The sequence below is a fragment of the Calliopsis andreniformis genome, unplaced genomic scaffold (assembly GCF_051401765.1).
Source record: "Calliopsis andreniformis isolate RMS-2024a unplaced genomic scaffold, iyCalAndr_principal scaffold0008, whole genome shotgun sequence".
Lineage (NCBI taxonomy): Eukaryota > Metazoa > Arthropoda > Insecta > Hymenoptera > Andrenidae > Calliopsis > Calliopsis andreniformis.
In genome coordinates this window covers 18,075,262-18,103,171 of record NW_027480426.1, presented here as the reverse complement: position 1 = coordinate 18,103,171, position 27,910 = coordinate 18,075,262, and positions in this window count along the sequence as shown.

The following is a 27,910-nucleotide window of genomic DNA, read 5'->3' as shown; positions in this document are numbered from 1 at the left end:
TTTTCAATCGTATAAAACGAATAATTGCAACCAGTGTGAAAGTTATGATCATTTCTACGTTCCGGGCAACCTAGGTTTCACTCTAGGGCGTCGCTCCAATAGGTCGAACAGCTAGGGACTTAGAATTCAACGCCAGGAGGATAAAATACAATATATGTACAACAGTTTTTTCATCGTATAAAATGAATACTTGCAAACATTGTGAAAGTTATGGACCTTTCTACTTTCCGGGCAACCTAGGCTTCACCCTAGGGCGCTGCTCCAACAGATTGAATAGCTAGGGCCTTAGAACTCAATGCCCGAAGCATAAAATGCAATAAAAGTACAACAGATCTTCCATCATATAACAGGAGTAATTGCAACCAGCTTGAATGTGATGGCCATTTCTACGTTCCGGGCAAGCTAGGCTTCACTCTAGGGCATTGCTCCACCAGATCGAATAGTTAGGGACTAAGAAGTCAACGCCAGAAGCATAAAATACAATATAAATATAACAGTTTTTCCATCGTATAAAACGAATGATAGCAACCAGTGTGAAAGTAATGGTCATTTCTACGTTCCGGGCCACCTAGGCTTCACTCTATGCGTTGTTCCACCGGATCGAATAGCTAGGGACTTAGAATTCAACGCTAAAAGCATAAAGTACAATAAAGATGCAACAGTTTTTCCATCGTATAATAGGAATAATTGCAACCAGTGTGAAGGTAGCGGTCTGTCCTACGTTCCGGGCAACCTAGGCTTCACTCTAGGGCGTTGCTCCACCAGATCGAATAGTTGGGGACTAAGAAGTGAACGCCCGTAGTATGAAATACACTAAATATACAATAGTTTTTCCATCGTATAACAGGAATAATTGCAACCAGTGCGAAAGTGATGGTCATTTCTACGTTCCGGGCGACCTAGTCTTCAGTCTAGGGCGTCGTTCCACCAGATCGAATAGTTAGGGCCTAAGATGTCAACGCCAGAAGCATAAAATACAATATAAATATAACAGTTTTTCCATCGCATAAAACGAATGATAGCAACCAGTGTGAAAGTAATGGTCATTTCTACGTTCCGGGCAACCTAGGCTTCACTCTAGGGCGTTGCTCCACCAGATCGAATAGTTATTGCCTTAGAAGTCAACGCCCGAAGCATAAAATACAAAATAAATAAAACAGTTTTTCCATTGTATGAAACGAATAATTGCAACCAGTATGAAACTTATGGTCTTTTCCACTTTCCGAGCAACCTAGGCTTCACCCTAGGGCGTTGCTCCAACAGATTGAATAGTTAGGGCCTTAGAAGTCAACGCCCGAAGCATAAAATACGATATAAGTACAACAGCTTTTCCATCGTATAAAACGGATAATTGCAACCAGTGTGAAAGTAATGGTCATTTCCACGTTCCGAGCAACCTAGGCGTCACTCTAGGGCGTTGCTCCACCAGATCGAATAGCTAGGGACTTAGAATTCATCTCTAAAAGCATAAAATGCAATTAAAATACAACAGTTTTTCCATCGTATAACAGGAATAATTGCAACCAGTGTGAAAGTAATGGTCATTTCTACGTTCCGGGCAACGTAGGTTTCACTCTAGGGCGTTGATCCGCCAGAGGGAATAGTTAGGGCCTAAGGAGTCAACTCCAGAAGCATAAAATACAATATAAATACAACAGTTTTTCAATCGTATAAAACGAATAATTGCAACCAGTGTGAAAGTTATGGTCATTTCTACGTTCCGGGCAACCTAGGTTTTAATCTAGGGCGTCGCTCCAATAGGTCGAATAGCTAGGGACTTAGAATTCAACGACAGAAGCATAAAATACAATATATGTACAACAGTTTTTTCATCGTATAAAATGAATACTTGCAAACATTGTGAAAGTTATGGTCATTTCTACGTTCCAGGCAACCTAGGCTTCACCCTAGGGCGTTGTTCCACCAGATCGAATAGGTAGGGCCTAAGAAGTCAACGCCATAAGAATAAAATACAATATAAATATAACAGTTTTTCCATCGTATAAAACGAATAATAGCAACCAGTGAGAAAGTTATGGTCATTTCTACGTTCCGGGCGACCTAGTCTTCAGTCTGGGGCGTTGTTCCACCAGATCGAATAGTTAGGGCCTAAGAAGTCAACGCCAGAAGCATAAAATACAATATAAATATAACAGTTTTTCCATCGTATAAAACGAATAATAGCAACCAGTGTGAAAGTTATGATCATTTCAACGTTCCGGGCTTCCTAGGCTTCACTCTATGGCGTTGCTCCACCACATCGAATAGCTACGGCCTTAGAAGTCAACGCCTGAAGCATAAAATGCAATAAAAATACAACAGTTTTTTCACCGTATAACAGGAATAATTGCAACAAGCGTGAAGGTAATGGTCATTTCTGCGTTCCGGGCAACCTAGGCTTCACCCTAGGGCGTTGTTCCACCAAATCGAATAGTTAGGGCCTAAGAAGTGAACGCCAGAAGCATAAAATACAACATAAATACAACAGTTTTTCCATCATATAAAACGAATAATTGCAACCAGGATGAAAGTTATGGTCATTTCTACGTTCCGGGCAACCTAGGCTTCACCCTAGGGCGCTGCTCCAACAGATTGATTAGTTAGGGCCTTAGAAGTCAATGCCCGAAGCATAAAATGCAATAAAAGTACAACAGTTCTTCCATCATATAACAGGAATAATTGCTACCAGTGTGAAAGTAATGGTCATTTCCATGTTCCGGGCAACCTAGGCTTCACTCTAGGGCGTTGCTCCACCAGATTGAATAGTTAGGGCCTTAGAAGTCAACGCCCGAAGCATAAAATACGATATAAATACAACAGCTTTTCCATCGTATAAAACGGATAATTGCAACCAGTGTGAAAGTAATGGTCATTTCTACGTTCCGAGCAACCTAGCCGTCACTCTAGGGCGTTGCTCCACCAGATAGAATAGCTAGGGACTTAGAATTCATCTCTAAAAGCATAAAATACAATTAAAATACAACAGTTTTTCCATCGTATAACAGGAATAATTGCAACCAGTGTGAAAGTAATGGTCATTTCTACGTTCCGAGCAACCTAGGCTTCACCCTAGGGCGTTGCTCCACCAGATCGAATAGTTAGGGCCTTAGAAGTCCACGCCAGAAGCATAAAATACGATAAAGATGCAACAGTTTTTCCATCGTATAAAACGAACAATTGCAACCAGTGTGAAATTTATGGTCATTCCTACGTTCCGGGCAACGTAGGTTTCACTCTAGGGCGTTGATCCGCCAGAGGGAATAGTTAGGGCCTAAGGAGTCAACTCCAGAAGCATAAAATACAATATAAATACAACAGTTTTTCCATTGTATGAAACGAATATTTGCAACCAGTGTGAAAGTTATGGTCATTTCTACGTTCCGGGCAACCTAGGTTTTACTCTAGGGCGTCGCTCCAATAGGTCGAATAGCTAGGGACTTAGAATTCAACGCCAGAAGGAGAAAATACAATATATGTACAACAGTTTTTTCATCGTATAAAATGAATACTTGCAAACATTGTGAAAGTTATGGTCATTTCTACGTTCCAGGCAACCTAGGCTTCACTCTAGGGCGTTGCTCCACCAGATCGAATAGGTAGGGCCTAAGAAGTCAACGCCATAAGAATAAAATACAATATAAATATAATAGTTTTTCCATCGTATAAAACGAATAATAGCAGACAGTGTGAAAGTTATGGTCATTTCAACGTTCCGGGCAACCTAGGCTTCACTCTAGGGCGTTGTTCCACCAGATCGAACAGTTAGGCCCTAAGAAGTCAACGCCAGAAGCATAAAATACAATATAAATATAACAGTTTTTCCATCGTATAAAACGAATGATAGCAACCAGTGTGAAAGTTATGGTCATTTCTACGTTCCGGGCAACCTAGGCTTCACTCTAGGGCGTTGCTCCACCAGATCGAATAGTTATTGCCTTAGAAGTCAACGCCCGAAGCATAAAATACAAAATAAATAAAACAGTTTTTCCATTGTATGAAACGAATAATTGCAACCAGTATGAAACTTATGGTCTTTTCCACTTTCCGAGCAACCTAGGCTTCACCCTAGGGCGTGGCTCCAACAGATTGAATAGTTAGGGCCTTAGAAGTCAACGCCCGAAGCATAAAGTACGATATAAATACAACAGCTTTTGCATCGTATAAAACGAATAATTGCAACCAGTGTGAAAGTTATGGTCATTTCAACGTTCCGGGCTTCCTAGGCTTCACTCTATGGCGTTGCTCCACCACATCGAATAGCTACGGCCTTAGAAGTCAACGCCTGAAGCATAAAATGCAATAAAAATACAACAGTTTTTTCACCGTATAACAGGAATAATTGCAACAAGCGTGAAGGTAATGGTCATTTCTGCGTTCCGGGCAACCTAGGCTTCACCCTAGGGCGTTGTTCCACCAAATCGAATAGTTAGGGCCTTAGAAGTCAACGCCCGAAGCATAAAATACAAAATAAATAGAACAGTTTTTCCATTGTATAAAACGAATAAATGCTACCAGTGTAAAAGTTATGGTCGTTTCTACGTTCCGGGTAACCTAGGCTTCACTCTAGGGCGTTGCTCCACCAGATCGAATAGTTAGGGCCTTAGAAGTCCACGCCAGAAACATAAAATACGATAAAGATGCAACAGTTTTTCCATCGTATAAAACGAACAATTGCAACCAGTGTGAAATTTATGGTCATTCCTACATTCCGAGCAACCTAGACTTCACTCTAGAGCGTTTCTCCACCAGATCGAATAGTTAGGTCCTTAGAAGTCAACGCCCGAAGCATAAAATACAAAATAAATAAAACAGTTTTTCCATTGTATGAAACGAATAATTGCAACCAGTATGAAACTTATGGTCTTTTCCACTTTCCGAGCAAGCTAGGCTTCACCCTAGGGCGTTGCTCCAACAGATTGAATAGTTAGGGCCTTAGAAGTCAACGCCCGAAGCATAAAATACAAAATAAATAGTACAGTTTTTGCATCGTATAAAACGAATAATTGCTACCAGTGTGGAAGTTATGGTCATTTCCACGTTCCGGGCAGCCTAGGCTTCACTCTAGGGCGTTGCTCCACCAGATGGAATAGTTAGGGCCTTAGAAGTCAACGCCAGATGCATAAAATACAATAAAGATGCAACAGCTTTTCCATCGTATGACAGGAATAATTGCAGCCAGTTTGAAAGTGATGGTCATTTCTACGTTCCGGGCAACCTAGGCTTCACTCTAGGGCGTTGTTCCACCAGATCGAACAGTTAGGCCCTAAGAAGTCAACGCCAGAAGCATAAAATACAATATAAATATAACAGTTTTTCCATCGTATAAAACGAATGATAGCAACCAGTGTGAAAGTTATGGTCATTTCTACGTTCCGGGCAACCTAGGCTTCACTCTAGGGCGTTGCTCCACCAGATCGAATAGTTATTGCCTTAGAAGTCAACGCCCGAAGCATAAAATACAAAATAAATAAAACAGTTTTTCCATTGTATGAAACGAATAATTGCAACCCGTATGAAACTTATGGTCTTTTCCACTTTCCGAGCAAAAGAGGCTTCACCCTAGGGCGTTGCTCCAACAGATTGAATAGTTAGGGCCTTAGAAGTCAACGCCCGAAGCATAAAATACAAAATAAATAAAACAGTTTTTCCATTGTATGAAACGAATAATTGCAACCAGTATGAAGCTTATGGTCTTTTCCACTTTCCGAGCAACCTAGGCTTCACCCTAGGGCGTTGCTCCACCAGATCGAATAGCTAGGGACTTAGAATTCATCTCTAAAAGCATAAAATACAATTAAAATACAACAGTTTTTCCATCGTATAACAGGAATAATTGCAACCAGTGTGAAAGTAATGGCCATTTCTACGTTCCGGGCAACGTAGGTTTCACTCTAGGGCGTTGATCCGCCAGAGGGAATAGTTAGGGCCTAAGGAGTCAACTCCAGAAGCATAAAATACAATATAAATACAACAGTTTTTCAATCGTATAAAACGAATAATTGCAACCAGTGTGAAAGTTATGGTCATTTCTTCGTTCCGGGCAACCTAGGTTTCACTCTAGGGCGTCGCTCCAATAGGTCGAATAGCTAGGGACTTAGAATTCAACGCCAGAAGGATAAAATACAATATATGTACAACAGTTTTTTCATCGTATAAAATGAATACTTGCAAACATTGTGAAAGTTATGGTCATTTCTACGTTCCAGGCAACCTAGGCTTCACCCTAGGGCGTTGTTCCACCAGATCGAATAGGTAGGGCCTAAGAAGTCAACGCCATAAGAATAAAATACAATATAAATATAACAGTTTTTCCATCGTATAAAACGAATAATAGCAACCAGTGTGAAAGTTATGGTCATTTCAACGTTCCGGGCAACCTAGGCTTCACTCTAGGGCGTTGTTCCACCAGATCGAACAGTTAGGCCCTAAGAAGTCGACGCCAGAAGCATAAAATACAATATAAATATAACAGTTTTTCCATCGTATAAAACGAATGATAGCAACCAGTGTGAAAGTTATGGTCATTTCTACGTTCCGGGCAACCTAGGCTTCACTCTAGGGCGTTGCTCCACCAGATCGAATAGTTATTGCCTCAGAAGTCAACGCCCGAAGCATAAAATACAAAATAAATAAAACAGTTTTTCCATTGTATGAAACGAATAATTGCAACCAGTATGAAGCTTATGGTCTTTTCCACTTTCCGAGCAACCTAGGCTTCACCCTAGGGCGTTGCTCCAACAGATTGAATAGTTAGGGCCTTAGAAGTCAACGCCCGAAGCATAAAATACGATATAAGTACAACAGCTTTTCCATCGTATAAAACGGATAATTGCAACCAGTGTGAAAGTAATGGTCATTTCTACGTTCCGAGCAACCTAGGCGTCACTCTAGGGCGTTGCTCCACCAGATCGAATAGCTAGGGACTTAGAATTCATCTCTAAAAGCATAAAATGCAATTAAAATACAACAGTTTTTCCATCGTATAACAGGAATAATTGCAACCAGTGTGAAAGTAATGGTCATTTCTACGTTCCGGGCAACGTAGGTTTCACTCTAGGGCGTTGAACCGCCAGAGGGAATAGTTAGGGCCTAAGGAGTCAACTCCAGAAGCATAAAATACAATATAAATACAACAGTTTTTCAATCGTATAAAACGAATAATTGCAACCAGTGTGAAAGTTATGGTCATTTCTACGTTCCGGGCAACCTAGGTTTTACTCTAGGGCGTCGCTCCAATAGGTCGAATAGCTAGGGACTTAGAATTCAACGACAGAAGGATAAAATACAATATATGTACAACAGTTTTTTCATCGTATAAAATGAATACTTGCAAACATTGTGAAAGTTATGGTCATTTCTACGTTCCAGGCAACCTAGGCTTCACCCTAGGGCGTTGTTCCACCAGATCGAATAGGTAGGGCCTAAGAAGTCAACGCCATAAGAATAAAATACAATATAAATATAACAGTTTTTCCATCGTATAAAACGAATAATAGCAACCAGTGAGAAAGTTATGGTCATTTCTACGTTCCGGGCGACCTAGTCTTCAGTCTGGGGCGTTGTTCCACCAGATCGAATAGTTAGGCCCTAAGAAGTCAACGCCAGAAGCATAAAATACAATATAAATATAACAGTTTTTCCATCGTATAAAACGAATAATAGCAACCAGTGTGAAAGTTATGATCATTTCAACGTTCCGGGCTTCCTAGGCTTCACTCTATGGCGTTGCTCCACCACATCGAATAGCTACGGCCTTAGAAGTCAACGCCTGAAGCATAAAATGCAATAAAAATACAACAGTTTTTTCACCGTATAACAGGAATAATTGCAACAAGCGTGAAGGTAATGGTCATTTCTGCGTTCCGGGCAACCTAGGCTTCACCCTAGGGCGTTGTTCCACCAAATCGAATAGTTAGGGCCTAAGAAGTGAACGCCAGAAGCATAAAATACAACATAAATACAACAGTTTTTCCATCATATAAAACGAATAATTGCAACCAGGATGAAAGTTATGGTCATTTCTACGTTCCGGGCAACCTAGGCTTCACCCTAGGGCGCTGCTCCAACAGATTGATTAGTTAGGGCCTTAGAAGTCAATGCCCGAAGCATAAAATGCAATAAAAGTACAACAGTTCTTCCATCATATAACAGGAATAATTGCAACCAGTGTGAAAGTAATGGTCATTTCCATGTTCCGGGCAACCTAGGCTTCACTCTAGGGCGTTGCTCCACCAGATTGAATAGTTAGGGCCTTAGAAGTCAACGCCCGAAGCATAAAATACGATATAAATACAACAGCTTTTCCATCGTATAAAACGGATAATTGCAACCAGTGTGAAAGTAATGGTCATTTCTACGTTCCGAGCAACCTAGGCGTCACTCTAGGGCGTTGCTCCACCAGATCGAATAGCTAGGGACTTAGAATTCATCTCTAAAAGCATAAAATACAATTAAAATACAACAGTTTTTCCATCGTATAACAGGAATAATTGCAACCAGTGTGAAAGTAATGGTCATTTCTACGTTCCGGGCAACGTAGGTTTCACTCTAGGCCGTTGATCCGCCAGAGGGAATAGTTAGGGCCTAAGGACTCAACTCCAGAAGCATAAAATACAATATAAATATAACAGTTTTTCCATCGTATAAAACGAATAATAGCAACCAGTGTGAAAGTTATGATCATTTCAACGTTCCGGGCTTCCTAGGCTTCACTCTATGGCGTTGCTCCACCACATCGAATAGCTACGGCCTTAGAAGTCAACGCCTGAAGCATAAAATGCAATAAAAATACAACAGTTTTTTCACCGTATAACAGGAATAATTGCAACAAGCGTGAAGGTAATGGTCATTTCTGCGTTCCGGGCAACCTAGGCTTCACCCTAGGGCGTTGTTCCACCAAATCGAATAGTTAGGGCCTAAGAAGTGAACGCCAGAAGCATAAAATACAACATAAATACAACAGTTTTTCCATCATATAAAACGAATAATTGCAACCAGGATGAAAGTTATGGTCATTTCTACGTTCCGGGCAACCTAGGCTTCACCCTAGGGCGCTGCTCCAACAGATTGATTAGTTAGGGCCTTAGAAGTCAATGCCCGAAGCATAAAATGCAATAAAAGTACAACAGTTCTTCCATCATATAACAGGAATAATTGCAACCAGTGTGAAAGTAATGGTCATTTCCATGTTCCGGGCAACCTAGGCTTCACTCTAGGGCGTTGCTCCACCAGATTGAATAGTTAGGGCCTTAGAAGTCAACGCCCGAAGCATAAAATACGATATAAATACAACAGCTTTTCCATCGTATAAAACGGATAATTGCAACCAGTGTGAAAGTAATGGACATTTCTACGTTCCGAGCAACCTAGGCGTCACTCTAGGGCGTTGCTCCACCAGATCGAATAGCTAGGGACTTAGAATTCATCTCTAAAAGCATAAAATACAATTAAAATACAACAGTTTTTCCATCGTATAACAGGAATAATTGCAACCAGTGTGAAAGTAATGGTCATTTCTACGTTCCGGGCAACGTAGGTTTCACTCTAGGCCGTTGATCCGCCAGAGGGAATAGTTAGGGCCTAAGGACTCAACTCCAGAAGCATAAAATACAATATAAATACAACAGTTTTTCAATCGTATAAAACGAATAATTGCAACCAGTGTGAAAGTTATGGTCATTTCTACGTTCCGGGCAACCTAGGTTTCACTCTAGGGCGTCGCTCCAATAGGTCGAATAGCTAGGGACTTAGAATTCAACGCCAGAAGGATAAAATACAATATATGTACATCAGTTTTTTCATCGTATAAAATGAATACTTGCAAACATTGTGAAAGTTATGGTCATTTCCACGTTCCAGGCAACCTAGGCTTCACCCTAGGGCGTTGTTCCACCAGATCGAATAGGTAGGGCCTAAGAAGTCAACGCCATAAGAATAAAATACAATATAAATATAACAGTTTTTCCATCGTATAAAACGAATAATAGCAACCAGTGTGAAAGTTATGGTCATTTCAACGTTCCGGGCAACCTAGGCTTCACTCTAGGGCGTTGTTCCACCAGATCGAACAGTTAGGCCCTAAGAAGTCAACGCCAGAAGCATAAAATACAATATAAATATAACAGTTTTTCCATCGTATAAAACGAATGATAGCAACCAGTGTGAAAGTTATGGTCATTTCTACGTTCCGGGCAACCTAGGCTTCACTCTAGGGCGTTGCTCCACCAGATCGAATAGTTATTGCCTTAGAAGTCAACGCCCGAAGCATAAAATACAAAATAAATAAAACAGTTTTTCCATTGTATGAAACGAATAATTGCAACCAGTATGAAACTTATGGTCTTTTCCACTTTCCGAGCAACCTAGGCTTCACCCTAGGGCGTTGCTCCAACAGATTGAATAGTTAGGGCCTTAGAAGTCAACGCCCGAAGCATAAAATACGATATAAATACAACAGCTTTTCCATCGTATAAAACGGATAATTGCAACCAGTGTGAAAGTAATGGTCATTTCTACGTTCCGAGCAACCTAGGCGTCACTCTAGGGCGTTGCTCCACCAGATCGAATAGCTAGGGACTTAGAATTCATCTCTAAAAGTATAAAATACAATTAAAATACAACAGTTTTTCCATCGTATAACAGGAATAATTGCAACCAGTGTGAAAGTAATGGTCATTTCTACGTTCCGGGCAACGTAGGTTTCACTCTAGGGCGTTGATCCGCCAGAGGGAATAGTTAGGGCCTAAGGAGTCAACTCCGGAAGCATAAAATACAATATAAATACAACAGTTTTTCAATCGTATAAAACGAATATTTGCAACCAGTGTGAAAGTTATGGTCATTTCAACGTTCCGGGCAACCTAGGCTTCACTCTAGGGCGTTGTTCCACCAGATCGAACAGTTAGGCCCTAAGAAGTCAACGCCAGAAGCATAAAATACAATATAAATATAACAGTTTTTCCATCGTATAAAACGAATGATAGCAACCAGTGTGAAAGTTATGGTCATTTCTACGTTCCGGGCAACCTAGGTTTTACTCTAGGGCGTCGCTCCAAGAGGTCGAATAGCTAGGGAATTAGAATTCAACGCCAGAAGGAGAAAATACAATATATGTACAACAGTTTTTTCATCGTATAAAATGAATACTTGCAAACATTGTGAAAGTTATGGTCATTTCTACGTTCCGGGCAACCTAGGCTTCACTCTAGGGCGTTGCTCCACCAGATCGAATAGTTATTGCCTTAGAAGTCAACGCCCGAAGCATAAAATACAAAATAAATAAAACAGTTTTTCCATTGTATGAAACGAATAATTGCAACCCGTATGAAACTTATGGTCTTTTCCACTTTCCGAGCAAAAGAGGCTTCACCCTAGGGCGTTGCTCCAACAGATTGAATAGTTAGGGCCTTAGAAGTCAACGCCCGAAGCATAAAATACGATATAAATACAACAGCTTTTCCATCGTATAAAACGGATAATTGCAACCAGTGTGAAAGTAATGGTCATTTCTACGTTCCGAGCAACCTAGGCGTCACTCTAGGGAGTTGCTCCACCAGATCGAATAGCTAGGGACTTAGAATTCATCTCTAAAAGCATAAAATACAATTAAAATACAACAGTTTTTCCATCGTATAACAGGAATAATTGCAACCAGTGTGAAAGTAATGGCCATTTCTACGTTCCGGGCAACGTAGGTTTCACTCTAGGGCGTTGATCCGCCAGAGGGAATAGTTAGGGCCTAAGGAGTCAACTCCAGAAGCATAAAATACAATATAAATACAACAGTTTTTCAATCGTATAAAACGAATAATTGCAACCAGTGTGAAAGTTATGGTCATTTCTTCGTTCCGGGCAACCTAGGTTTCACTCTAGGGCGTCGCTCCAATAGGTCGAATAGCTAGGGACTTAGAATTCAACGCCAGAAGGATAAAATACAATATATGTACAACAGTTTTTTCATCGTATAAAATGAATACTTGCAAACATTGTGAAAGTTATGGTCATTTCTACGTTCCAGGCAACCTAGGCTTCACCCTAGGGCGTTGTTCCACCAGATCGAATAGGTAGGGCCTAAGAAGTCAACGCCATAAGAATAAAATACAATATAAATATAACAGTTTTTCCATCGTATAAAACGAATAATAGCAACCAGTGTGAAAGTTATGGTCATTTCAACGTTCCGGGCAACCTAGGCTTCACTCTAGGGCGTTGTTCCACCAGATCGAACAGTTAGGCCCTAAGAAGTCGACGCCAGAAGCATAAAATACAATATAAATATAACAGTTTTTCCATCGTATAAAACGAATGATAGCAACCAGTGTGAAAGTTATGGTCATTTCTACGTTCCGGGCAACCTAGGCTTCACTCTAGGGCGGTGCTCCACCAGATCGAATAGTTATTGCCTTAGAAGTCAACGCCCGAAGCATAAAATACAAAATAAATAAAACAGTTTTTCCATTGTATGAAACGAATAATTGCAACCAGTATGAAACTTATGGGCTTTTCCACTTTCCGAGCAACCTAGGCTTCACCCTAGGGCGTTGCTCCAACAGATTGAATAGTTAGGGCCTTAGAAGTCAACGCCCGAAGCATAAAATACGATATAAGTACAACAGCTTTTCCATCGTATAAAACGGATAATTGCAACCAGTGTGAAAGTAATGGTCATTTCTACGTTCCGAGCAACCTAGGCGTCACTCTAGGGCGTTGCTCCACCAGATCGAATAGCTAGGGACTTAGAATTCATCTCTAAAACCATAAAATGCAATTAAAATACAACAGTTTTTCCATCGTATAACAGGAATAATTGCAACCAGTGTGAAAGTAATGGTCATTTCTACGTTCCGGGCAACGTAGGTTTCACTCTAGGGCGTTGATCCGCCAGAGGGAATAGTTAGGGCCTAAGGAGTCAACTCCAGAAGCATAAAATACAATATAAATACAACAGTTTTTCAATCGTATAAAACGAATAATTGCAACCAGTGTGAAAGTTATGGTCATTTCTACGTTCCGGGCAACCTAGGTTTTACTCTAGGGCGTCGCTCCAATAGGTCGAATAGCTAGGGACTTAGAATTCAACGACAGAAGGATAAAATACAATATATGTACAACAGTTTTTTCATCGTATAAAATGAATACTTGCAAACATTGTGAAAGTTATGGTCATTTCTACGTTCCAGGCAACCTAGGCTTCACCCTAGGGCGTTGTTCCACCAGATCGAATAGGTAGGGCCTAAGAAGTCAACGCCATAAGAATAAAATACAATATAAATATAACAGTTTTTCCATCGTATAAAACGAATAATAGCAACCAGTTAGAAAGTTATGGTCATTTCTACGTTCCGGGCGACCTAGTCTTCAGTCTGGGGCGTTGTTCCACCAGATCGAATAGTTAGGGCCTAAGAAGTCAACGCCAGAAGCATAAAATACAATATAAATATAACAGTTTTTCCATCGTATAAAACGAATAATAGCAACCAGTGTGAAAGTTATGATCATTTCAACGTTCCGGGCTTCCTAGGCTTCACTCTATGGCGTTGCTCCACCACATCGAATAGCTACGGCCTTAGAAGTCAACGCTTGAAGCATAAAATGCAATAAAAATACAACAGTTTTTTCACCGTATAACAGGAATAATTGCAACAAGCGTGAAGGTAATGGTCATTTCTGCGTTCCGGGCAACCTAGGCTTCACCCTAGGGCGTTGTTCCACCAAATCGAATAGTTAGGGCCTAAGAAGTGAACGCCAGAAGCATAAAATACAACATAAATACAACAGTTTTTCCATCATATAAAACGAATAATTGCAACCAGGATGAAAGTTATGGTCATTTCTACGTTCCGGGCAACCTAGGCTTCACCCTAGGGCGCTGCTCCAACAGATTGATTAGTTAGGGCCTTAGAAGTCAATGCCCGAAGCATAAAATGCAATAAAAGTACAACAGTTCTTCCATCATATAACAGGAATAATTGCAACCAGTGTGAAAGTAATGGTCATTTCCATGTTCCGGGCAACCTAGGCTTCACTCTAGGGCGTTGCTCCACCAGATTGAATAGTTAGGGCCTTAGAAGTCAACGCCCGAAGCATAAAATACGATATAAATACAACAGCTTTTCCATCGTATAAAACGGATAATTGCAACCAGTGTGAAAGTAATGGTCATTTCTACGTTCCGAGCAACCTAGGCGTCACTCTAGGGCGTTGCTCCACCAGATCGAATAGCTAGGGACTTAGAATTCATCTCTAAAAGCATAAAATACAATTAAAATACAACAGTTTTTCCATCGTATAACAGGAATAATTGCAACCAGTGTGAAAGTAATGGTCATTTCTACGTTCCGGGCAACGTAGGTTTCACTCTAGGCCGTTGATCCGCCAGAGGGAATAGTTAGGGCCTAAGGACTCAACTCCAGAAGCATAAAATACAATATAAATACAACAGTTTTTCAATCGTATAAAACGAATAATTGCAACCAGTGTGAAAGTTATGGTCATTTCTACGTTCCGGGCAACCTAGGTTTCACTCTAGGGCGTCGCTCCAATAGGTCGAATAGCTAGGGACTTAGAATTCAACGCCAGAAGGATAAAATACAATATATGTACATCAGTTTTTTCATCGTATAAAATGAATACTTGCAAACATTGTGAAAGTTATGGTCATTTCCACGTTCCAGGCAACCTAGGCTTCACCCTAGGGCGTTGTTTCACCAGATCGAATAGGTAGGGCCTAAGAAGTCAACGCCATAAGAATAAAATACAATATAAATATAACAGTTTTTCCATCGTATAAAACGAATAATAGCAACCAGTGTGAAAGTTATGATCATTTCAACGTTCCGGGCTTCCTAGGCTTCACTCTATGGCGTTGCTCCACCACATCGAATAGCTACGGCCTTAGAAGTCAACGCTTGAAGCATAAAATGCAATAAAAATACAACAGTTTTTTCACCGTATAACAGGAATAATTGCAACAAGCGTGAAGGTAATGGTCATTTCTGCGTTCCGGGCAACCTAGGCTTCACCCTAGGGCGTTGTTCCACCAAATCGAATAGTTAGGGCCTAAGAAGTGAACGCCAGAAGCATAAAATACAACATAAATACAACAGTTTTTCCATCATATAAAACGAATAATTGCAACCAGGATGAAAGTTATGGTCATTTCTACGTTCCGGGCAACCTAGGCTTCACCCTAGGGCGCTGCTCCAACAGATTGATTAGTTAGGGCCTTAGAAGTCAATGCCCGAAGCATAAAATGCAATAAAAGTACAACAGTTCTTCCATCATATAACAGGAATAATTGCAACCAGTGTGAAAGTAATGGTCATTTCCATGTTCCGGGCAACCTAGGCTTCACTCTAGGGCGTTGCTCCACCAGATTGAATAGTTAGGGCCTTAGAAGTCAAAGCCCGAAGCATAAAATACGATATAAATACAACAGCTTTTCCATCGTATAAAACGGATAATTGCAACCAGTGTGAAAGTAATGGTCATTTCTACGTTCCGAGCAACCTAGGCGTCACTCTAGGGCGTTGCTCCACCAGATCGAATAGCTAGGGACTTAGAATTCATCTCTAAAAGCATAAAATACAATTAAAATACAACAGTTTTTCCATCGTATAACAGGAATAATTGCAACCAGTGTGAAAGTAAGGGTCATTTCTACGTTCCGGGCAACGTAGGTTTCACTCTAGGCCGTTGATCCGCCAGAGGGAATAGTTAGGGCCTAAGGACTCAACTCCAGAAGCATAAAATACAATATAAATACAACAGTTTTTCAATCGTATAAAACGAATAATTGCAACCAGTGTGAAAGTTATGGTCATTTCTACGTTCCGGGCAACCTAGGTTTCACTCTAGGGCGTCGCTCCAATAGGTCGAATAGCTAGGGACTTAGAATTCAACGCCAGAAGGATAAAATACAATATATGTACATCAGTTTTTTCATCGTATAAAATGAATACTTGCAAACATTGTGAAAGTTATGGTCATTTCCACGTTCCAGGCAACCTAGGCTTCACCCTAGGGCGTTGTTTCACCAGATCGAATAGGTAGGGCCTAAGAAGTCAACGCCATAAGAATAAAATACAATATAAATATAACAGTTTTTCCATCGTATAAAACGAATAATAGCAACCAGTGTGAAAGTTATGGTCATTTCAACGTTCCGGGCAACCTAGGCTTCACTCTAGGGCGTTGTTCCACCAGATCGAACAGTTAGGCCCTAAGAAGTCAACGCCAGAAGCATAAAATACAATATAAATATAACAGTTTTTCCATCGTATAAAACGAATGATAGCAACCAGTGTGAAAGGTATGGTCATTTCTACGTTCCGGGCAACCTAGGCTTCACTCTAGGGCGTTGCTCCACCAGATCGAATAGTTATTGCCTTAGAAGTCAACGCCCGAAGCATAAAATACAAAATAAATAAAACAGTTTTTCCATTGTATGAAACGAATAATTGCAACCAGTATGAAACTTATGGTCTTTTCCACTTTCCGAGCAACCTAGGCTTCACCCTAGGGCGTTGCTCCAACAGATTGAATAGTTAGGGCCTTAGAAGTCAACGCCCGAAGCATAAAATACGATATAAATACAACAGCTTTTCCATCGTATAAAACGGATAATTGCAACCAGTGTGAAAGTAATGGTCATTTCTACGTTCCGAGCAACCTAGGCGTCACTCTAGGGCGTTGCTCCACCAGATCGAATAGCTAGGGACTTAGAATTCATCTCTAAAAGCATAAAATACAATTAAAATACAACAGTTTTTCCATCGTATAACAGGAATAATTGCAACCAGTGTGAAAGTAATGGTCATTTCTACGTTCCGGGCAACGTAGGTTTCACTCTAGGGCGTTGATCCGCCAGAGGGAATAGTTAGGGCCTAAGGAGTCAACTCCGGAAGCATAAAATACAATATAAATACAACAGTTTTTCAATCGTATAAAACGAATATTTGCAACCAGTGTGAAAGTTATGGTCATTTCTACGTTCCGGGCAACCTAGGTTTTACTCTAGGGCGTCGCTCCAAGAGGTCGAATAGCTAGGGAATTAGAATTCAACGCCAGAAGGAGAAAATACAATATATGTACAACAGTTTTTTCATCGTATAAAATGAATACTTGCAAACATTGTGAAAGTTATGGTCATTTCTACGTTCCAGGCAACCTAGGCTTCACCCTAGGGCGTTGTTCCACCAGATCGAATAGTTATTGCCTTAGAAGTCAACGCCCGAAGCATAAAATACAAAATAAATAAAACAGTTTTTCCATTGTATGAAACGAATAATTGCAACCAGTATGAAATTTATGGTCTTTTCCACTTTCCGAGCAACCTAGGCTTCACCCTAGGGCGTTGCTCCAACAGATTGAATAGTTAGGGCCTTAGAAGTCAACGCCCGAAGCATAAAATACGATATAAGTACAACAGCTTTTCCATCGTATAAAACGGATAATTGCAACCAGTGTGAAAGTAATGGTCATTTCTACGTTCCGAGCAACCTAGGCGTCACTCTAGGGCGTTGCTCCACCAGATCGAATAGCTAGGGACTTAGAATTCATCTCTAAAAGCATAAAATGCAATTAAAATACAACAGTTTTTCCATCGTATAACAGGAATAATTGCAACCAGTGTGAAAGTAATGGTCATTTCTACGTTCCGGGCAACGTAGGTTTCACTCTAGGGCGTTGATCCGCCAGAGGGAATAGTTAGGGCCTAAGGAGTCAACTCCAGAAGCATAAAATACAATATAAATACAACAGTTTTTCAATCGTATAAAACGAATAATTGCAACCAGTGTGAAAGTTATGGTCATTTCTACGTTCCGGGCAACCTAGGTTTTACTCTAGGGCGTCGCTCCAATAGGTCGAATAGCTAGGGACTTAGAATTCAACGACAGAAGGATAAAATACAATATATGTACAACAGTTTTTTCATCGTATAAAATGAATACTTGCAAACATTGTGAAAGTTATGGTCATTTCTACGTTCCAGGCAACCTAGGCTTCACCCTAGGGCGTTGTTCCACCAGATCGAATAGGTAGGGCCTAAGAAGTCAACGCCATAAGAATAAAATACAATATAAATATAACAGTTTTTCCATCGTATAAAACGAATAATAGCAACCAGTGAGAAAGTTATGGTCATTTCTACGTTCCGGGCGACCTAGTCTTCAGTCCGGGGCGTTGTTCCACCAGATCGAATAGTTAGGGCCTAAGAAGTCAACGCCAGAAGCATAAAATACAATATAAATATAACAGTTTTTCCATCGTATAAAACGAATAATAGCAACCAGTGTGAAAGTTATGATCATTTCAACGTTCCGGGCTTCCTAGGCTTCACTCTATGGCGTTGCTCCACCACATCGAATATCTACGGCCTTAGAAGTCAACGCTTGAAGCATAAAATGCAATAAAAATACAACAGTTTTTTCACCGTATAACAGGAATAATTGCAACAAGCGTGAAGGTAATGGTCATTTCTGCGTTCCGGGCAACCTAGGCTTCACCCTAGGGCGTTGTTCCACCAAATCGAATAGTTAGGGCCTAAGAAGTGAACGCCAGAAGCATAAAATACAACATAAATACAACAGTTTTTCCATCATATAAAACGAATAATTGCAACCAGGATGAAAGTTATGGTCATTTCTACGTTCCGGGCAACCTAGGCTTCACCCTAGGGCGCTGCTCCAACAGATTGATTAGTTAGGGCCTTAGAAGTCAATGCCCGAAGCATAAAATGCAATAAAAGTACAACAGTTCTTCCATCATATAACAGGAATAATTGCAACCAGTGTGAAAGTAATGGTCATTTCCATGTTCCGGGCAACCTAGGCTTCACTCTAGGGCGTTGCTCCACCAGATTGAATAGTTAGGGCCTTAGAAGTCAACGCCCGAAGCATAAAATACGATATAAATACAACAGCTTTTCCATCGTATAAAACGGATAATTGCAACCAGTGTGAAAGTAATGGTCATTTCTACGTTCCGAGCAACCTAGGCGTCACTCTAGGGCGTTGCTCCACCAGATCGAATAGCTAGGGACTTAGAATTCATCTCTAAAAGCATAAAATACAATTAAAATACAACAGTTTTTCCATCGTATAACAGGAATAATTGCAACCAGTGTGAAAGTAATGGTCATTTCTACGTTCCGGGCAACGTAGGTTTCACTCTAGGCCGTTGATCCGCCAGAGGGAATAGTTAGGGCCTAAGGACTCAACTCCAGAAGCATAAAATACAATATAAATACAACAGTTTTTCAATCGTATAAAACGAATAATTGCAACCAGTGTGAAAGTTATGGTCATTTCTACGTTCCGGGCAACCTAGGTTTCACTCTAGGGCGTCGCTCCAATAGGTCGAATAGCTAGGGACTTAGAATTCGACGCCAGAAGGATAAAATACAATATATGTACATCAGTTTTTTCATCGTATAAAATGAATACTTGCAAACATTGTGAAAGTTATGGTCATTTCCACGTTCCAGGCAACCTAGGCTTCACCCTAGGGCGTTGTTCCACCAGATCGAATAGGTAGGGCCTAAGAAGTCAACGCCATAAGAATAAAATACAATATAAATATAACAGTTTTTCCATCGTATAAAACGAATGATAGCAACCAGTGTGAAAGTTATGGTCATTTCTACGTTCCGGGCAACCTAGGCTTCACTCTAGGGCGTTGCTCCACCAGATCGAATAGTTATTGCCTTAGAAGTCAACGCCCGAAGCATAAAATACAAAATAAATAAAACAGTTTTTCCATTGTATGAAACGAATAATTGCAACCAGTATGAAACTTATGGTCTTTTCCACTTTCCGAGCAACCTAGGCTTCACCCTAGGGCGTTGCTCCAACAGATTGAATAGTTAGGGCCTTAGAAGTCAACGCCCGAAGCATAAAATACGATATAAATACAACAGCTTTTCCATCGTATAAAACGGATAATTGCAACCAGTGTGAAAGTAAAGGTCATTTCTACGTTCCGAGCAACCTAGGCGTCACTCTAGGGCGTTGCTCCACCAGATCGAATAGCTAGGGACTTAGAATTCATCTCTAAAAGCATAAAATACAATTAAAATACAACAGTTTTTCCATCGTATAACAGGAATAATTGCAACCAGTGTGAAAGTAATGGTCATTTCTACGTTCCGGGCAACGTAGGTTTCACTCTAGGGCGTTGATCCGCCAGAGGGAATAGTTAGGGCCTAAGGAGTCAACTCCGGAAGCATAAAATACAATATAAATACAACAGTTTTTCAATCGTATAAAACGAATATTTGCAACCAGTGTGAAAGTTATGGTCATTTCTACGTTCCGGGCAACCTAGGTTTTACTCTAGGGCGTCGCTCCAAGAGGTCGAATAGCTAGGGAATTAGAATTCAACGCCTGAAGGAGAAAATACAATATATGTACAACAGTTTTTTCATCGTATAAAATGAATACTTGCAAACATTGTGAAAGTTATGGTCATTTCTAGGTTCCAGGCAACCTAGGCTTCACCCTAGGGCGTTGTTCCACCAGATCGAATAGGTAGGGCCTAAGAAGTCAACGCCATAAGAATAAAATACAATATAAATATAACAGTTTTTCCATCGTATAAAACGAATAATAGCAGCTAGTGTGAAAGTTATGGTCATTTCAACGTTCCGGGCAACCTAGGCTTCACTCTAGGGCGTTGTTCCACCAGATCGAACAGTTAGGCCCTAAGAAGTCAACGCCAGAAGCATAAAATACAATATAAATATAACAGTTTTTCCATCGTATAAAACGAATGATAGCAACCAGTGTGAAAGTTATGGTCATTTCTACGTTCCGGGCAACCTAGGCTTCACTCTAGGGCGTTGCTCCACCAGATCGAATAGTTATTGCCTTAGAAGTCAACGCCCGAAGCATAAAATACAAAATAAATAAAACAGTTTTTCCATTGTATGAAACGAATAATTGCAACCAGTATGAAACTTATGGTCTATTTCCACTTTCCGAGCAACCTAGGCTTCACCCTAGGGCGTTGCTCCAACAGATTGAATAGTTAGGGCCTTAGAAGTCAACGCCTGAAGCATAAAATGCAATAAAAATACAACAGTTTTTTCACCGTATAACAGGAATAATTGCAACAAGCGTGAAGGTAATGGTCATTTCTGCGTTCCGGGCAACCTAGGCTTCACCCTAGGGCGTTGTTCCACCAAATCGAATAGTTAGGGCCTAAGAAGTGAACGCCAGAAGCATAAAATACAACATAAATACAACAGTTTTTCCATCATATAAAACGAATAATTGCAACCAGGATGAAAGTTATGGTCATTTCTACTTTCCGGGCAACCTAGGCTTCACGCTAGGGCGCTGCTCCAACAGATTGATTAGTTAGGGCCTTAGAAGTCAATGCCCGAAGCATAAAATGCAATAAAAGTACAACAGTTCTTCCATCATATAACAGGAATAATTGCAACCAGTGTGAAAGTAATGGTCATTTCCATGTTCCGGGCAACCTAGGCTTCACTCTAGGGCGTCGCTCCACCAGATCGAATAGTTAGGGCCTTAGAATTCAACGCCAGAATTCTAAAATACAATAAAGATGCAACAGCTTTTCCATCGTATAAAACGAATAATTGCAAACAGTCTGAAAGTAATGGTCATTTCTACGTTCCAGGCAACCTAGGCTTCACCCTAGGGCGTTGTTCCACCAGATCGAATAGGTAGGGCCTAGGAAGTCAACGCCATAAGAATAAAATACAATATAAATATAACAGTTTTTCCATCGTATAAAACGAATAATAGCAACCAGTGTGAAGGTTATGGTCATTTCAACGTTCCGCGTAATCTAGGCTTCACTCTAGGGCGTTGCTCCACCAGATCAATCAGTTAGGGCCTTAGAAGTCAACGCCCGAAGCATAAAATACAAAATAAATAGAACAGTTTTTCCATTGTATAAAACGAATAATTGCTACCAGTGTAAAAGTTATGGTCATTTCTACGTTCCGGGTAACCTAGGCTTCACCCTAGGGCGTTGCTCCACCAGATCGAATAGTTAGGGCCTTAGAAGTCCACGCCAGAAGCATAAAATACGATAAAGATGCAACAGTTTTTCCATCGTATAAAACGAACAATTGCAACCAGTGTGAAATTTATGGTCATTCCTACATTCCGAGCAACCTAGACTTCACTCTAGAGCGTTTCTCCACCAGATCGAATAGTTAGGTCCTTAGAAGTCAACGCCCGAAGCATAAAATACAAAATAAATAAAACAGTTTTTCCATTGTATGAAACGAATAATTGCAACCAGTATGAAACTTATGGTCTTTTCCACTTTCCGAGCAACTTAGGCTTCACCCTAGGGCGTTGCTCCAACAGATTGAATAGTTAGGGCCTAAGGAGTCAACTCCAGAAGCATAAAATACAATATAAATACAACAGTTTTTCAATCGTATAAAACGAATATTTGCAACCAGTGTGAAAGTTATGGTCATTTCTACGTTCCGGGCAACCTAGGTTTTAATCTAGGGCGTCGCTCCAATAGGTCGAATAGCTAGGGACTTAGAATTCAACGCCAGAAGGAGAAAATACAATATATGTACAACAGTTTTTTCATCGTATAAAATGAATACTTGCAAACATTGTGAAAGTTATGGTCATTTCTACGTTCCAGGCAACCTAGGCTTCACCCTAGGGCGTTGTTCCACCAGATCGAATAGGTAGGGCCTAAGAAGTCAACGCCATAAGAATAAAATACAATATAAATATAACAGTTTTTCCATCGTATAAAACGAATAATAGCAGCCAGTGTGAAAGTTATGGTCATTTCAACGTTCCGGGCAACCTAGGCTTCACTCTAGGGCGTTGTTCCACCAAATCGAATAGTTAGGGCCTAAGAAGTGAACGCCAGAAGCATAAAATACAACATAAATACAACAGTTTTTCCATCATATAAAACGAATAATTGCAACCAGGATGAAAGTTATGGTCATTTCTACTTTCCGGGCAACCTAGGCTTCACCCTAGGGCGCTGCTCCAACAGATTGATTAGTTAGGGCCTTAGAAGTCAATGCCCGAAACATAAAATGCAATAAAAGTACAACAGTTCTTCCATCATATAACAGGAATAATTGCAACCAGTGTGAAAGTAATGGTCATTTCCATGTTCCGGGCAACCTAGGCTTCACTCTAGGGCGTCGCTCCACCAGATCGAATAGTTAGGGCCCTAGAATTCAACGCCAGAATTCTAAAATACAATAAAGATGCAACAGCTTTTCCATCGTATAAAACGAATAATTGCAAACAGTCTGAAAGTAATGGTCATTTCTACGTTCCAGGCAACCTAGGCTTCACCCTAGGGCGTTGTTCCACCAGATCGAATAGGTAGGGCCTAGGAAGTCAACGCCATAAGAATAAAATACAATATAAATATAACAGTTTTTCCATCGTATAAAACGAATAATAGAAACCAGTGTGAAGGTTATGGTCATTTCAACGTTCCGGGTAATCTAGGCTTCACTCTAGGGCGTTGCTCCACCAGATCAATCAGTTAGGGCCTTAGAAGTCAACGCCCGAAGCATAAAATACAAAATAAATAGAACAGTTTTTCCATTGTATAAAACGAATAAATGCTACCAGTGTAAAAGTTATGGTCGTTTCTACGTTCCGGGTAACCTAGGCTTCACTCTAGGGCGTTGCTCCACCAGATCGAATAGTTAGGGCCTTAGAAGTCCACGCCAGAAGCATAAAATACGATAAAGATGCAACAGTTTTTCCATCGTATAAAACGAACAATTGCAACCAGTGTGAAATTTATGGTCATTCCTACATTCCGAGCAACCTAGACTTCACTCTAGAGCGTTTCTCCACCAGATCGAATAGTTAGGTCCTTAGAAGTCAACGCCCGAAGCATAAAATACAAAATAAATAAAACAGTTTTTCCATTGTATGAAACGAATAATTGCAACCAGTATGAAACTTATGGTCTTTTCCACTTTCCGAGCAACCTAGGCTTCACCCTAGGGCGTTGCTCCAACAGATTGAATAGTTAGGGCCTTAGAAGTCAACGCCCGAAGCATAAAATACAATATAAATACAACAGTTTTTCAATCGTATAAAACGAATATTTGCAACCAGTGTGAAAGTTATGGTCATTTCTACGTTCCGGGCAACCTAGGTTTTAATCTAGGGCGTCGCTCCAATAGGTCGAATAGCTAGGGACTTAGAATTCAACGCCAGAAGGAGAAAATACAATATATGTACAACAGTTTTTTCATCGTATAAAATGAATACTTGCAAACATTGTGAAAGTTATGGTCATTTCTACGTTCCAGGCAACCTAGGCTTCACCCTAGGGCGTTGTTCCACCAGATCGAATAGGTAGGGCCTAAGAAGTCAACGCCATAAGAATAAAATACAATATAAATATAACAGTTTTTCCATCGTATAAAACGAATAATAGCAGCCAGTGTGAAAGTTATGGTCATTTCAACGTTCCGGGCAACCTAGGCTTCACTCTAGGGCGTTGTTCCACCAAATCGAATAGTTAGGGCCTAAGAAGTGAACGCCAGAAGCATAAAATACAACATAAATACAACAGTTTTTCCATCATATAAAACGAATAATTGCAACCAGGATGAAAGTTATGGTCATTTCTACTTTCCGGGCAACCTAGGCTTCACCCTAGGGCGCTGCTCCAACAGATTGATTAGTTAGGGCCTTAGAAGTCAATGCCCGAAGCATAAAATGCAATAAAAGTACAACAGTTCTTCCATCATATAACAGGAATAATTGCAACCAGTGTGAAAGTAATGGTCATTTCCATGTTCCGGGCAACCTAGGCTTCACTCTAGGGCGTCGCTCCACCAGATCGAATAGTTAGGGCCCTAGAATTCAACGCCAGAATTCTAAAATACAATAAAGATGCAACAGCTTTTCCATCGTATAAAACGAATAATTGCAAACAGTCTGAAAGTAATGGTCATTTCTACGTTCCAGGCAACCTAGGCTTCACCCTAGGGCGTTGTTCCACCAGATCGAATAGGTAGGGCCTAGGAAGTCAACGCCATAAGAATAAAATACAATATAAATATAACAGTTTTTCCATCGTATAAAACGAATAATAGAAACCAGTGTGAAGGTTATGGTCATTTCAACGTTCCGGGTAATCTAGGCTTCACTCTAGGGCGTTGCTCCACCAGATCAATCAGTTAGGGCCTTAGAAGTCAACGCCCGAAGCATAAAATACAAAATAAATAGAACAGTTTTTCCATTGTATAAAACGAATAAATGCTACCAGTGTAAAAGTTATGGTCGTTTCTACGTTCCGGGTAACCTAGGCTTCACTCTAGGGCGTTGCTCCACCAGATCGAATAGTTAGGGCCTTAGAAGTCCACGCCAGAAGCATAAAATACGATAAAGATGCAACAGTTTTTCCATCGTATAAAACGAACAATTGCAACCAGTGTGAAATTTATGGTCATTCCTACATTCCGAGCAACCTAGACTTCACTCTAGAGCGTTTCTCCACCAGATCGAATAGTTAGGTCCTTAGAAGTCAACGCCCGAAGCATAAAATACAAAATAAATAAAACAGTTTTTCCATTGTATGAAACGAATAATTGCAACCAGTATGAAACTTATGGTCTTTTCCACTTTCCGAGCAACCTAGGCTTCACCCTAGGGCGTTGCTCCAACAGATTGAATAGTTAGGGCCTTAGAAGTCAACGCCCGAAGCATAAAATACGATATAAATACAACAGCTTTTCCATCGTATAAAACGGATAATTGCAACCAGTGTGAAAGTAATGGTCATTTCTACGTTCCGAGCAACCTAGGCGTCACTCTAGGGCGTTGCTCCACCAGATCGAATAGCTAGGGACTTAGAATTCATCTCTAAAAGCATAAAATACAATTAAAATACAACAGTTTTTCCATCGTATAACAGGAATAATTGCAACCAGTGTGAAAGTAATGGTCTTTTCTACGTTCCGGGCAACGTAGGTTTCACTCTAGGGCGTTGATCCGCCAGAGGGAATAGTTAGGGCCTAAGGAGTCAACTCCAGAAGCATGAAATACAATATAAATACAACAGTTTTTCAATCGTATAAAACGAATATTTGCAACCAGTGTGAAAGTTATGGTCATTTCTACGTTCCGGGCAACCTAGGTTTTAATCTAGGGCGTCGCTCCAATAGGTCGAATAGCTAGGGACTTAGAATTCAACGCCAGAAGGAGTAAATACAATATATGTACAACAGTTTTTTCATCGTATAAAATGAATACTTGCAAACATTGTGAAAGTTATGGTCATTTCTACGTTCCAGGCAACCTAGGCTTCACCCTAGGGCGTTGTTCCACCAGATCGAATAGGTAGGGCCTAAGAAGTCAACGCCATAAGAATAAAATACAATATAAATATAACAGTTTTTCCATCGTATAAAACGAATAATAGCAGCCAGTGTGAAAGTTATGGTCATTTCAACGTTCCGGGCAACCTAGGCTTCACTCTAGGGCGTTGTTCCACCAGATCGAACAGTTAGGCCCTAAGAAGTCAACGCCAGAAGCATAAAATACAATATAAATATAACAGTTTTTCCATCGTATAAAACGAATGATAGCAACCAGTGTGAAAGTTATGGTCATTTCTACGTTCCGGGCAACCTAGGCTTCACTCTAGGGCGTTGCTCCACCAGATCGAATAGTTATTGCCTTAGAAGTCAACGCCCGAAGCATAAAATACAAAATAAATAAAACAGTTTTTCCATTGTATGAAACGAATAATTGCAACCAGTATGAAACTTATGGTCTATTTCCACTTTCCGAGCAACCTAGGCTTCACCCTAGGGCGTTGCTCCAACAGATTGAATAGTTAGGGCCTTAGAAGTCAACGCCCGAAGCATAAAATACGATATAAATACAACAGCTTTTCCATCGTATAAAACGAATAATTGCAACCAGTGTGAAAGTTATGGTCATTTCAACGTTCCGGGCTTCCTAGGCTTCACTCTATGGCGTTGCTCCACCACATCGAATAGCTGTGGCCTTAGAAGTCAACGCCTGAAGCATAAAATGCAATAAAAATACAACAGTTTTTTCACCGTATAACAGGAATAATTGCAACAAGCGTGAAGTTAATGGTCATTTCTGCGTTCCGGGCAACCTAGGCTTCACCCTAGGGCGTTGTTCCACCAAATCGAATAGTTAAGGCCTAAGAAGTGAACGCCAGAAGCATAAAATACAACATAAATACAACAGTTTTTCCATCATATAAAACGAATAATTGCAACCAGGATGAAAGTTATGGTCATTTCTACTTTCCGGGCAACCTAGGCTTCACCCTAGGGCGCTGCTCCAACAGATTGATTAGTTAGGGCCTTAGAAGTCAATGCCCGAAGCATAAAATGCAATAAAAGTACAACAGTTCTTCCATCATATAACAGGAATAATTGCAACCAGTGTGAAAGTAATGGTCATTTCCATGTTCCGGGCAACCTAGGCTTCACTCTAGGGCGTCGCTCCACCAGATCGAATAGTTAGGGCCTTAGAATTCAACGCCAGAATTCTAAAATACAATAAAGATGCAACAGCTTTTCCATCGTATAAAACGAATAATTGCAAACAGTCTGAAAGTAATGGTCATTTCTACGTTCCAGGCAACCTAGGCTTCACCCTAGGGCGTTGTTCCACCAGATCGAATAGGTAGGGCCTAGGAAGTCAACGCCATAAGAATAAAATACAATATAAATATAACAGTTTTTCCATCGTATAAAACGAATAATAGCAACCAGTGTGAAGGTTATGGTCATTTCAACGTTCCGGGTAATCTAGGCTTCACTCTAGGGCGTTGCTCCACCAGATCAATCAGTTAGGGCCTTAGAAGTCAACGCCCGAAGCATAAAATACAAAATAAATAGAACAGTTTTTCCATTGTATAAAACGAA